At 45.1% G+C, this 12,621-nt stretch overlaps 1 long non-coding RNA gene across 1 annotated transcript; it reads right to left on the bottom strand.

The window, feature by feature from the left end:
- Positions 1-10,702: 10,702 nt before the first annotated feature.
- Positions 10,703-12,575, bottom strand: LOC115940554 (uncharacterized). The gene is made up of 2 exons (XR_004075293.2): positions 11,964-12,575; positions 10,703-10,891 (listed from the first exon to the last, which is right to left on the bottom strand). It is a non-coding gene; the product is annotated as an uncharacterized LOC115940554 (long non-coding RNA).
- Between the last annotated feature and the right edge of the window lie 46 nt (positions 12,576-12,621).

Raw genomic sequence — 12,621 nt, 5'->3', positions numbered from 1 at the left:
TTAGTGGGGAGTTACGAGAAGCAGGCAGCATTGAAGGCAAATACATTGAAAATTCTTCTTTGTTATAGTTCTGTTGTTTTTAAAAGAGCAGTGCTTTTCAAATCATAGCATTAATTCAAAAAAGTATAATTTTGCATGGCTAACAGGGACTGACTCAGTCAGTTCTTTTTTCCAGTGCTTTATAGTTATTGTTCAGGAAATTACTTTTGAAGCTGAGCCCTTTCTAAAGTGCCTCAGGTAATTAATTTTACTATAGATTCAGGTGGTAAATATCCATCCCTTACTGTTTTGAGGAGAATCCAGAGCAATGTGGTTGGTATTTTTTTTATTACCGTGAAATTTTCAAGGAACAATTTGAGTTCGTGTAAAATGTTAGCACACTCCTGCACTCACTCAGTGTCTTCGGTCGGGCTCCTGAGAAACAGATACTGAGCTGAGCACTTGTGGGCAGGGGAGCTGTGCTCGCTTACTCACGCATCAGTCAGTCCTTGGCTGTGGGCTGCCCAGGGGAGCTGTCAACGCCAGGCACGCAGGTGCTCTGCGTGATGTCGTGAAACAGCTCTGGTAGCCCCAGAGCAGGGCTCTGAAGACAATCGAAAGGATGGGGCCATTGAAATCAAAAGCACATAAAAGGATGCAGAGATGGGCGCCTGGGTGGCTCAGTGGGTTAAGTGTCTGCATTCGGCTCAAGTCATGATCCCAGCGTCCAGGGATCCAGTCCTGAATCAGGCTCCTTGCTCAGCGGGGAGCCTGCTTCTCCCTCCGCCTCTCCCCCTCTCTCTCTCTCTTGAATAAATAAATAAAATCTTAAAAAAAAAAAAGGGATGCAAAGAAACACAAGAATAAAAAGGATGTGGTTAGGAAAGAGAACCCAAAGTGTCCGCTGCTCTTGACACATATTTATTGAGCACCTACTGTTTGGTAGATACTGTTCGCAGAGCCCGAGGAATGAGTGGACGGGGGCTTCTATGCTAGTGAGGGGAGACAGTGTAAGTAAGGTATCCTGTGAATGACAGTCACACGGTGATACATGTTAGGAAGAATATAAAGCAGGGCGAGGGAAAAGACCTTGATTGGGGGCACTAGATTAGATAGTGTTGTCAGGGGAAGTTAAATAAACAAATTATATAGGAGATGTATTTGAGTTTCCAGGGGGCTATGCTTTGGGAAGTACTGGTATTGTGTATTGTTTCTCCCTAACCCTGGGAACTTCTTTCACATGGAGCTCCAAGAAGGGAAGTGAGTTTCTATTTGAATAAAACCATCACAATGGGTATTCTTGACATAGGAACAACAAACATAAAATAAAATGCCTTAAATTTTTTTTCCCCCTCTGCATTTATTTTTAAATGTTTTGAAGGCAAGTATTTGGGGAAGCAAAGGAAAAAGAAAACTGGTTCTGGATGTTAAGAATTCTGATAATGTACATTGGAAAGCATCTCCATTCTGAGTGAGAACTTTAAAAAAAATCTAAGTTATTTGGGGGATAATGAGTAGAGAAGGAGGAAAACACAGTCATCTGGCTTAGAACATAAAGATAGCCTTGATGTTTAAAACGGAAGATCCTGGAGAATCTAAATGACACAGTACAGGGCGCCTGGGTGGCTCAGGTCATGATCCCGGGGTCCTGGGATGGAGTCCCAGGTCGGGCTCCCTGCTCAGCAGGGAGCCTGCTTCTCCCTCTGCCTGCCTCTCTCTCTCTGACAAATAAATAAATAAAATCTTAAAAAAAAAAATGACACAGTAGACATTTGAAAGAAAGGTGTGTGATGAGGTCACAGTGTTGCAGAGTGGGTATTCAAGGTCAAGTACTGGATCTTCTTCTGTTTCAGGGGTGACTGGACTCCTGACACTGATTCAAGCTAAAACTCAAGAGATTGCCAATCTATTAATGTCTGGGATTATGTTGGTAGGAGATCTTCCTGGCGAGTGCTGGTTTAGAAATTCTCTCTTGTGAGTATTTCACCTGAAGAAATTTCTGGTAAAACTCATTTACCTACTATTTTACCACACCTCATTGCTCTTTGGTCTTTGGGCCAGAGATATCAAGAGGTAATGCTGGAAGGAGCCAAATAGGAATTTACTAGAGGAATAGAATACTTTCCTTTCTTATTCTCCATGATAAATGTTTCAGGGTTTTTCTAGTAGGGAAGAGAAAAGATAGGATGTGGATTATCATGGTCACACCATGTCATTTTTAGTAGGTAATGCTTCCCAGCTTTGTTTTGTTAAAAAAAATATGTATCCTGTTAAGAAATTAAGTGGATTATGGATTTTGAAACTTCATTAATGAGCATTAATATCATTATCAAAATGCCAGTATTCATTATAATTTAAAAATGAATCAGTAATCAATTAATTTAAATAATTTAATGTAAGAATATCGAAATGAACTATGTGGCAAGTGCCCTTCAGACACCTATCTGAAAAGCAAAAACAGTGCTGGTAACGGACAACGAAATATATAACAGCAAAGGGGGGGCTGATATTTTTCTTCTTTGGTCAGCCTAACCATAAAGAGAAAACTGCCTGGGGACTATGAAATTAGAACACGCCACAGGCCATTTATCACCCAACAAATATATATTGATCGTCTACTGATCTAGGTGCTAGAGGTGCAATGATGAAGACCACAGGCATGGAGCTTACCTGTTAGGGGCAGGATATAGACGCACACACTTGATGAGAAGTGTGCAGAAGAAAACAAATGCAGTGACAGGACAGAGCGAGGGTTGGCCAACTTATTTCGTGAAAGGCCAGATGGCAAACACTTTAGGCTTGCCGGTCGTATGATCTGTTTCGACTACTCAAGTCCGTCGCTGTGGTGGGAAAGCAATCAAAGGCAGTATGGAAATGAATGGGCATGGCTGCGTTCCAATACGACCTGGTTTACAAAAACAAACAACAAACAACCCTGAACCAACAACAGGTGGGCCAGCTTTGGCCTGCTCATATAGTTTGATGCCTCTGGAAGTGGAGTGCTGCTTGGAGTGGGGGATGGTGACCTCAGACCCCGCCGTTTGAGGAGACCCCTCTGAGGAGGCAACATTTGGGGCGAAAGTAGAACAGTGGGGAGCCAGCCCCGGGAAGCATGGGGAAGAGCATTCCAAGCAGAGGAAATGGTTAGGTCAAAGGTCCTGTGGCAGGAACAGGCCGGGTCCCCTTGATGCGGGCGGCTGTCTCATTTTTGCTGTGTAACCTCGGGCAAGCCACTGAATTCTTTGAGCTCTTTTGTCAAGACAGAAAACAAAAAGAAATGGTCATAACACCCTGCTTACAGTTTTTTTGTGAAGTAGTGTAGGCGAAAGCATTTTTCTGACCAAATGTCAGGTAGTAGTATTAACAGCTCGGATTTAGAAAAAAAAATGGTGAAGAAACTTTTGTAGAATCAGGATTTCGGTGTCAAGGTCCCGGTGCTTTATGGTAGCTCTTCGAATTTGCAGTATGGGGTGTGCTGCTTCATCTGCCGCTTTCCATCCTGTGTACCAAATGCTTTGTGGCCAGTTCACTTCCTGCAGGCTGCTTCTCCATCTTATTCAGCAGGCTTACGAGTATTTCTGAAACACTGTCATTGTTATTCTCTATGTGTGTTGAGCAAAGAGTTGTTAAATTTTCGTCTTGTGTTGTTTTTTTGTTACTCAGAAACAAAAAACATACTGGGAAATCCACAGACCGCCAAGTTTTATTTCTGTGAAAGCCTTCTGGGCCACCGACGGGCTCGCAGCCTGACAAAGCTAGGCCTCAGAATTCCTTCCTCTATTGTCGAAGGACTAGGAACAGCGTGGCCTGTCAGTCTGTTCATGACCTAACTTTAATGTGCCATCAAAGCTTGCTCCTGTCACCCGGCTACAGGCTTTCCCCCGGTTTCGGGTCCCCATCCGGGTTCTGCCAAGCTCACGCCTCCTCTGTGTTGCCATGCTGTGGACGCTTCTTGGCCCACACGGGTCTCTTCAGTGCGGTGGTGGGGAACCCCTGTGAGGAGGGGGCGGGGAAGGACCTGGGAAGTCACATCACCCGACACTCAGACATCATCAGTGTGCAGACAAGCCAAACAGACCACCGCCTTGCTTGACACAAGATGAGAGCAGAGTGGAATAAGAGCAAACCCTCCACAGATGCTTACCTCAGGGTTTTTGGTTTTAACCAAGGAAGTGTCCACCAAGAATGTGGGTGTAAGAAAGAAACTGGATTCTCTTCTGCATAATATTGTGACTTCCTGACTCTATGGAAGGAAAAATTACGATCATTTCAGTAAATATTTTCTTCTTCGTTATGGCTTTAGACTGTCCACGAACACGAATGTTTGTCCCTGAAGGATGTGTGGCTGGAACTGGTGTGATGGGTCCACCTTGGAATGAAGAGGTGTTAAGTGAACAGGTGAGTGCCCTCAGCTCACCCTTGTGAGGAGCCCGCCCTGAGCAGCCCCTTGCCTCCCAGTTGTCAAGGCACATGGGGGCATCAATAGAGATTGTCGCCCGTCTTCCTGGAGCCCCTGCTGAAAGGCCCAGATGTGAGATGTGCTCGACTGGGGGTGCAGGGGGATAGATTCTGGGGTGAAAATGGATCCCTCTGGGTGAGGGGAACAATTTCTCAGAAGGTGTGGTGCTTTTCCTTCTTAAAACTAGAGGCAAGAATCTCTTTGAGGGAGATGGTTAGATATGAGGGCACTGGACTCAGTATGTGAACAGGTTGGTTCTGAGCCCAAGCACAGACTCTGTTATGCAGAGTTAACGGCTTAGGCTCATGTTGCCTCTGGATTCTGAAGAAAATCAAACCTAGCGTTCAGCTTAAAAAAAAATTACCTTGACCCTTCAGTAAAGAAGTCATCCCAAACAGGCTGGTGTAGGTGAACTGGGGGAACTGGGCTGCAGGGTCAAGGCAGCAAAACAGAGGGTCTATGCCATGTCTGCGGACCCTGCCTTGGAGCAGCAGAACCATGAGTGGGGTCCTCAGCAGAGAGAGGGGTACCGAGACTGTCAGTCCTAGGACAGAACTCTTTGTCCTAGGAGCTTCTGTCAAAACATTGTAGAAGTGCAGAAGACAGGACGGGAAAATTTCAAGTGTAAAGTATAACTTACTGATAACAAGATCACTTGAGTTGTAATCTATGACTAAAGCCTCATGCTGGAAGACGATAATTCTGGTGACATTTAGACATTGCCCAAGACATTAGGCAAGAAATGTATTCGGGAGTAAAAAATTTACTTGTACTTCTGGAATCATATCCTCTGGACCATTATTCACTTCATCTACCATGAGGCCAGCCCTGGTGGAAGACAATGCAGAATTTACTACTTGTAACCCAGAAAGGCAAAGATGGCCGCAGTCACTGGCCCACGCGGTGGATAGCCAGAAAACATGGAAGTGGTGAATAATGTATTTCTGCCTGTCCTTCCAAAGGAGGACCTCTTCCCTGGAATAGCATCTTTTCAAAGAGCCCATGAATACATTTAACAGAATCAGATGCAATCAGAGATGATTAAAAGCATTGGTGATGCTGATTACATGATAGATCAACAAGAAAGTATTTTCACTAAAATACCTGGATGTTTCTACCTTGATAGCCACGAAGTCTATTTCAAACTGCTAATTTGATTTGATGTACAGTCCCCATGCTATTTTGAAAACCGTAATCACTGTGGTCAATCGCAACAAAACCCCCTTGCATAGCTCTCCCACATCACACTACCTGCTTGGCCAAACCACAGCCCTGGATCAATCCAAGGCTGCCCTGCACCTTGCAGTAGATTGTGGCAGGTGAATACGCACCACCATTAATTGAATTGACCATAAACCTCAAATGAGCCTTTAATGCCATACTTTTCTCCTCCATTTACTCTTTCACTCTCCTGGGTGACTTTTCTCCTCTCTACAATAGTCCACAATGTTCCAGACAGAGGTTGCTTGGCCAGCCTGGACCTGAACTCAGAGCCAGTTCCCAAGGAGCAGAGCCACGGCCATCTCACACCTCGCACCGGCCATGAAGTGTTGTAAGCTGCGGGTTTGGGGGGTCTCTTGTGACTGAAGCACAAGTACCCCTCTGACCAGTATCCTCTCCCTTCAGAAAGTATCCAGACTCTGATCACATCTCCTCTTAGCCTGCTTTGAGCCATCATCTTCCCATGCCTGAATTACTACAGCAGCGTCTAACTGGTCTCCCTGCTTCTCTCCTCAGCCTCCTACGGTCAATTCTCAGGAAAGCAGCCAGAGAAACCCTGTTAAAACCTGTTTCATGTCTCTGTTCAAAACCCTGCAATGGCTCTGTGTTTCATGAGCTAGCATGGCTGGTGCCCGTTACCTCTCTCCTCCTCTGTCCCCATTCTCCCCCTTGCTCAGTGTGTTCTATCCCACTCACCTCCTCACTCTTTCCTCAACTCAGCAGCCAGCTTCTTGCCTTCGGGCTTCTCTCTGAGCCCTTCCCTCTGCTGAGCCTGCTCTTCTGCAGAGAGCCTCAGATCAAACTCCTTCAAATTTCTGCTCAAATACCACCCTCTCAGGGAGGCCAGCCCTGACCCCTCTATGGATGGTGGTACCCTTCCCCCTCCCCCCTCAGCACCTTTGATCCCCATTACCCTGCCCTACCTGTTTTCCACTTAGCACTTGTCACCTTTCAACGTACTATATCATTTATTTTTTACCTCGTATTTCTTTACCTCCTATCTTTCTCATTTACGGCCGGCCTCCCCCATTGGAATGTGAGTTCCATGTGGGCAGACATCTTCACTTTGTTCACTGGCTGCACTGGCTGGCTGTTTCAGTGACAGCACATGAAGTATTTAATACTGAGGCAACTTAGAGAAAGTATTTATTCACCGTAGAAGACAGGGAAGCTGGAAGAAGATGATGCTAGGAAGAGGGGATGGCTTTGCAAATCGACACAGGGAGCCAGGGCCCGTCCGCACCCAGCTCCGAGGGCCAGGAGACACTGGTGCAGAGCGGGTAATCGGCTGTGGTCATGGTTATGCCTGTGGCTCTTCCCACTGGGAGCAAACCCGAAAATGCCTGTCCTTCTGCCCGGGTACTTGGGTTTCTCATGCTTCAGACATGCCATAGTTAGGTATATAGGGTGCTAGTTTGAGAGCTAAGCTCACCTGTGGCCTAGCACTTTTTCTCTTGTATGAATATGCCACCCATCCCCACCTCTTCGTCTGTCCATGACCATGGGTCCAGTAGAGGCCAAGTCCTCTCTTAGCGGGTAAACAACACAGCTCATTGATCTTCTGGGCTAGGAACCCAGAATAATACCTGGCACATAGCAGTTGCTCGATAAATTGGTTGAAGAAAAGAATTCAGAAGAACAACCGAGTCCTGGAATAAGAGAGATATCTTAAAGCGTGGCTGTTCAGCCAGGCTGTATGCAAGTTTTTCAGATAAAACTGGATGAGAGTAATTATGAGTGGAACAATGGTCTGATTGAGGCTTAACAGTGGGCTTGTTTCCCAAGAAAACACTTGGAAATATTTGGGGTCTTGGACAAAAGTTCAAGTCCAGTGTTACTTAAGGTCTTTAAATGACTAAAATGCTCTAACTGTTGGGCGGCACTAGTTAACTTGCAGTTAGTGGTTAAGAACATAGACTCTGGAGCCTGATTAGGTTCAAATTCCCACTCTGGCACTTACTAGCTGTGTGAACTTGGGCAAGTTACTTAACTGCTCTGGGATTCATTTCCTCAGTTGTAAAATGGTGGCAAAAATTCCTACCTCACAGGGCTATTGTGAAGTTAGATAAGTTAATGCATAGAAGCATTTATCTCGATGCCCAACACAGAGAGAGAAACATATGTTCTATGTTCGCTATTATGCTGTCATTATTACGTATACTGTAACCACCCTCTCTACCTGTTGTGCTAAGTGGATTCTGAAAGCCAGGAAAAGACTGAGTTCTTTAAAATACTGTTGCCCAAATGTCTGTCCCCTATGCAGTGTGCTTGGTCAAAGTTGGCCTATTGGTTTCATATTTGTTTAACGTTTGATGGGCGGTGAGGGGGGGTAAGTCATAGAAAAACTTTCAGTCTTTTAAAATAGCCTTTAGATTCTCTCCTCTCCTCAAATCCTCCTCTCCTCCTCCTTCTTCCTCTTATTTTTTAATTTTATTTTTAAATAATCCCCTCATCCAACATGGGGCTTGAACCTACAACCCTGAGATAAAGACTCACATGTTGTACCTGATTGAGCCGGCCTGGCTCCCCTCCCCTTCTTAGTCTCTAACATCCTGGCTTTCTTAGAAAAGAGTGAGGGGTCCAAAGGTAAAGAAGATTGTTGACAGAGTCCCCAGAAAGATGGATCTTTTGTGAAAATGTGCATTAAAAAGGAAATGGGGATTACAGGTAAGTTTTCTTCTTAATACTTATACAGTTGATCCTTGAACAATGCAGGGATTAGGGGTGCCCACCCCCATGCAGTTGAAAATCTGCATATAACTTTTGATTCCCCCCAAACCTAACTTCGAATAGTGTAACTGTAGACCAGAAGCCTTACCAAGAACAGAGTCTATTAACACGTATTTTGTATGTTCTGTGTATTACATACTATCTTTGTACAATAAAGTAAGCTGGAGAAGAGAAAATGTGAAGAAAATCATAAGGAAGACACGATACATTTACAGTACTGTATTTATCAAAAACAATTCGTAAGTGGGGCCACAGTTCCCACCCACGTTGTTCAAGGGTCAACTCTATTTTCTAAAACATGCCCAGTGAATATGGATATTTAAAAAATCAGAATAAATAGGATCTTTTATAAAGAATAAAAAAATCATGCCCAAATCTTGTTAAATAACTAAAAGATCAACTTAAAGGAGGACCACAGAAGGGCAGGTCGAGTGGGGTACGGGCTGGAGCGTGGAGCAGGAGGGAGCATGGGAGGAAGTATATGGGAAACAGGACTGAGAGGCAGGCTCCCCTACAGACCTCAAACCATTTGGAAGAGTAAAGAGAAAATCAGGAGACCAGAAAGACTCTTAGCTGACCAATAAACCATGTTTGAGCACCTACTGTATGCGAATCACTATGCTAGATGCATACTGTAGGAGAGAGGGCGATGAAGAAAACAGGGTCTCTGTCCTCCTTTTGCACTGAGACAGGCCCTTCAGAGGACACAGGCTCTGTAGCATGTGCGTCAGCCCCTTCTTTTGGAGAGAAGAAATCTTTTAAAAGCACGATGCCCGTCTTCTTCAGAGTATCTTCTGCAGACCCAGTACATCGGGAATATCAGAGCTGACCGCGAAAATTGCAGATTCTCAGGCCTCTCTATTCCTGATGAATCAGAACGTCTGGAGCCCAGAGCCAAAGGCTCTGGCTTTTAATCCATCACGTTGGGGGGGTTCTTACGCACAATTTAAAATGTTAGAACTCCCACTGCTTTTACCGAATGAATTGTAAGAGAAATTGCTTTCGGCTGGAGGGTGGGGATGGATGGGCGCACGGAGGAAAATCTGAACCAAGGCTTTGGCTGGATTTTGCTACCTGTGCCAAAAGGGAGGTGGCGTTCCAAGAGCGGAGTGGCTCGGTCCAAAGCAATGAAGTACATGGGGGGCCAGTGACCGTAGCACAGGGAGGAGCCACCAGCTCTGAGGTTTCAGGCAGACACGTGCCACAGACATGTCTTCTCCCTTGTGCATCGGCCCTTCAGCAGTGTCTCGGGCTTCTCTCTGCCATGCGCAACCAGGATGACATTCGAGAAGAATTTCACCACGGGAAAGCTGGTTTTGCTTGGTGCTCATTTGTCACTGAGTGAACGAAACTCACCAGCTTTCTGCCTTCTGTCAAGTCAGCTGTTCTCCGAATTCAAGCAGAAGGATGAGAATGGGTTGCTGCTCGGGCTGGAAGGTTGCCGTTCTGAGCACTTGCAATCCCAGGAGCTGACTCTGTTTCACGTGGAACGCAGCGCCCTCTGTGCTCCTCTTACCTAGGTCAGGCCAGCACGTGGCGCACCAGGTGGGTTTGCCGTCTTGGGTGGCCCTTGGGGTGAGTGAGCGGCGTGCAGCAGGAGATCAGATGTTACTAAATAGCATAAGTGGCCTGACCAACTGTTGGGTCTGCACGGGGCTTGGTGCCTCCCTTACTAGACCACCTGGAAGTTGTCAGTCAACTGAAAAACAAGCATTTAATGACTGATCCTGCTGTTGACTCCATGCTCCCTCACTCCACCCGTTTCTTGATTTCTAGCTGATGCTATTTGAGGGTTATAAGGGATGAGGGCTTGGTGCTTATCTCCCCATGACGCCTGGGGCCCGGGCTCACCCCTCTGCAACCTCACCACGACAACGCTGCTTCCTTTCTGGCCCCCACCCTCATGGTATAGCAGGAAAACATGAGCTGGGAGTACCATACGGACACGGTGCAGAGGGCATGGAGATATGCTGCCCAGAGGTCCCTCCCAGGAAGGACTTGAGGTCCCAGCCCTGGGAGTGTTGTCAGAAGGCAGGTGTCAGCCATCAGCCCTTTGGGGTCTCCTCCAGGGCCGTGTCTACATCCAACGACTGACTGAGGCAGGTATATACATGCTTGGCTATTTGAGCCAGTGCTGGACGACTCAGATGCATCTCCCAAACCTGCTTCCTGTCCCTTCCTTCCACAGGTGCTAATCCTAAAGTTATTCCCTAATAGACAGCCACAACCTTAGTCCGTGATGAGTCTGCTTCCCAAAGAACCCAACTTGCAACACGTGAATTTGAATTTCAACTAATTAGGAGTCCTGTGATCTTGAGGAAGCAATAATTTATTTTCTGTTAGACTTAATTTCCATCTCTGAAAAATGGGAATAATAAGTCATTTCTTCATTGGATTGTTGTAGTGCACTTAGTTTAATACTGGTGCAGAGTAATCACTCGTAAATATTATATCATAATCTTGGGAGAGTTATAGAACTCCTGTGAGTCTTAGATCCTTTACCTAAAAATGAGAATAATACCACTTACATTCAGGAATTTAGTAAGGATTGTATGACACATGTATTAGGTACTCAATAGATATCACCCTCCTCCTACCATTTTCCCTTTAACATATCAACAGTACCTTTACATAGTGAATTTAAAAAATAATTCATGTTTATTTTCTTTCTCTTTATTGGTTACTCTTTATCAGAGTATAGGGTGGTTGTATTAGGAGGAGGAAAACTAAACGCAGAGCAGAAAGGTGGGGCTAGAGTGCAGCTCTGGTTTAGCGCCTCTCTTCCATCACAGTTCAAAGGCCATTCCTCCAGGAAGCTCACCCTGACTGACTCAACACATTCCACAACACTCACATAGAAACTTTGACTCCCCTCTCTTTTCCACTTTTGTAAGCCTTATAATGATATATTCCTGTGGATGACAGGATTTCTATGTTAATATTGTCTCTGGGAAGTGGGGAATCATACCTGTTTTTCAAACAGGTGTTCATTGGTTACTCTGCTAGTTTGCGGTGACTGACTCTTACAACAGTGCCGAGTCCTGTCTAGCCCTGCGAGATGCTCTGGAATTCCTGCAGAGTGGATGAGGACTACAAGAGCTAGTTGCGGTCTTCTGAGGCCATGTGGTCCAACTCTGTCACCTTAGTCATGAGGAAACTTTGTGTAGGTCAGCTCTCTTTAGATGATGATATTTAAAGGCTCGTGTGAAATTTTGGTAGCCTCATCTTTCTTATGTCTCCTCTGTTTTATAACTTGATACTCTGTGCTCTGAAGCTGGTCAGTTGTAGGAACATTGTCTTACACTGACACCTACTGGGCAGGTGGGAAAAGAACTGGTATCAGCCACACTGGTGTTTACAGCTAGAAGCAGAATTCTGTCTTCCTCAATGGGTTTATCTTTAAGAAGCATCTTTCTTACAAATCTCCTAGTTTTAAGCTTTCTTTGCCCACTTCTCCTACTAGATGCAAGGTCTGTAGTGGATTTTAGGTTTCTCGGGCGTGATGATTTCATCCAGTTAACATGTTAAAAGCCCAAAATACTTTTAATCAATGTCATTCCACAGACATACTTACCATTTAATGATGAACAATAATCACGCTCATTCAGTGTGACCTTAATTCTGCAAGCACCGCAGCTCTGAACAGCTGATGTCAAGTGGGTCCAATGCAGAGGATGGGGGCATTCTTCCTCCTTGATTCCCCCATTGGTGGGAGCAGCCAGGTGCCCTCTGATCTGGATCAAAAACTCTCCACGATGGCACAAAGAACCATCCATGATGAACGTGGTAAATTCTTTCCTTGAAGGTTTCTCTGGGGAATCACGACCCCAGTAAAAATTCATCCAAGTGTTTCATTATCCTCATGCAACTGTGTTACAAAACCATCTCTCCCTTGCTTTTATTTAAAAGTTTCTTTTGTTTGTTCTCCTAAGGTTTGGAAATGATTAATCAAATTCTACTCAGGGAAACTTTACAAAATATACCAGTAGGTTATATTCTAATTATCTCCTTACCAATCCCTTTGCTGGCAGGAAATGAGCCCTTAACTAGTGTTAAATGTGGTATAGCATAGTAGTAAAGAGCTTTAGAGTTAGGCAGTAGTATTTATATATATATATTTAAGAAGGCTCTACACCCAACATAGGACTTGACTCATGACCTGAGGATCAAGAGTTGCATGCTCTACTAACTGAGCCAGCCAGGTGCCCCCAAACCCTTTGCACTGTACTTTT

This window comes from Leptonychotes weddellii, chromosome 12 (genome assembly GCF_054177405.1).
Source record: "Leptonychotes weddellii isolate Sample4059 chromosome 12, ASM5417740v2, whole genome shotgun sequence".
NCBI lineage: Eukaryota > Metazoa > Chordata > Mammalia > Carnivora > Phocidae > Leptonychotes > Leptonychotes weddellii.
The sequence above is the reverse complement of the archived record's forward strand: the minus strand, read 5'-3'. Positions and strand labels throughout refer to the sequence as shown.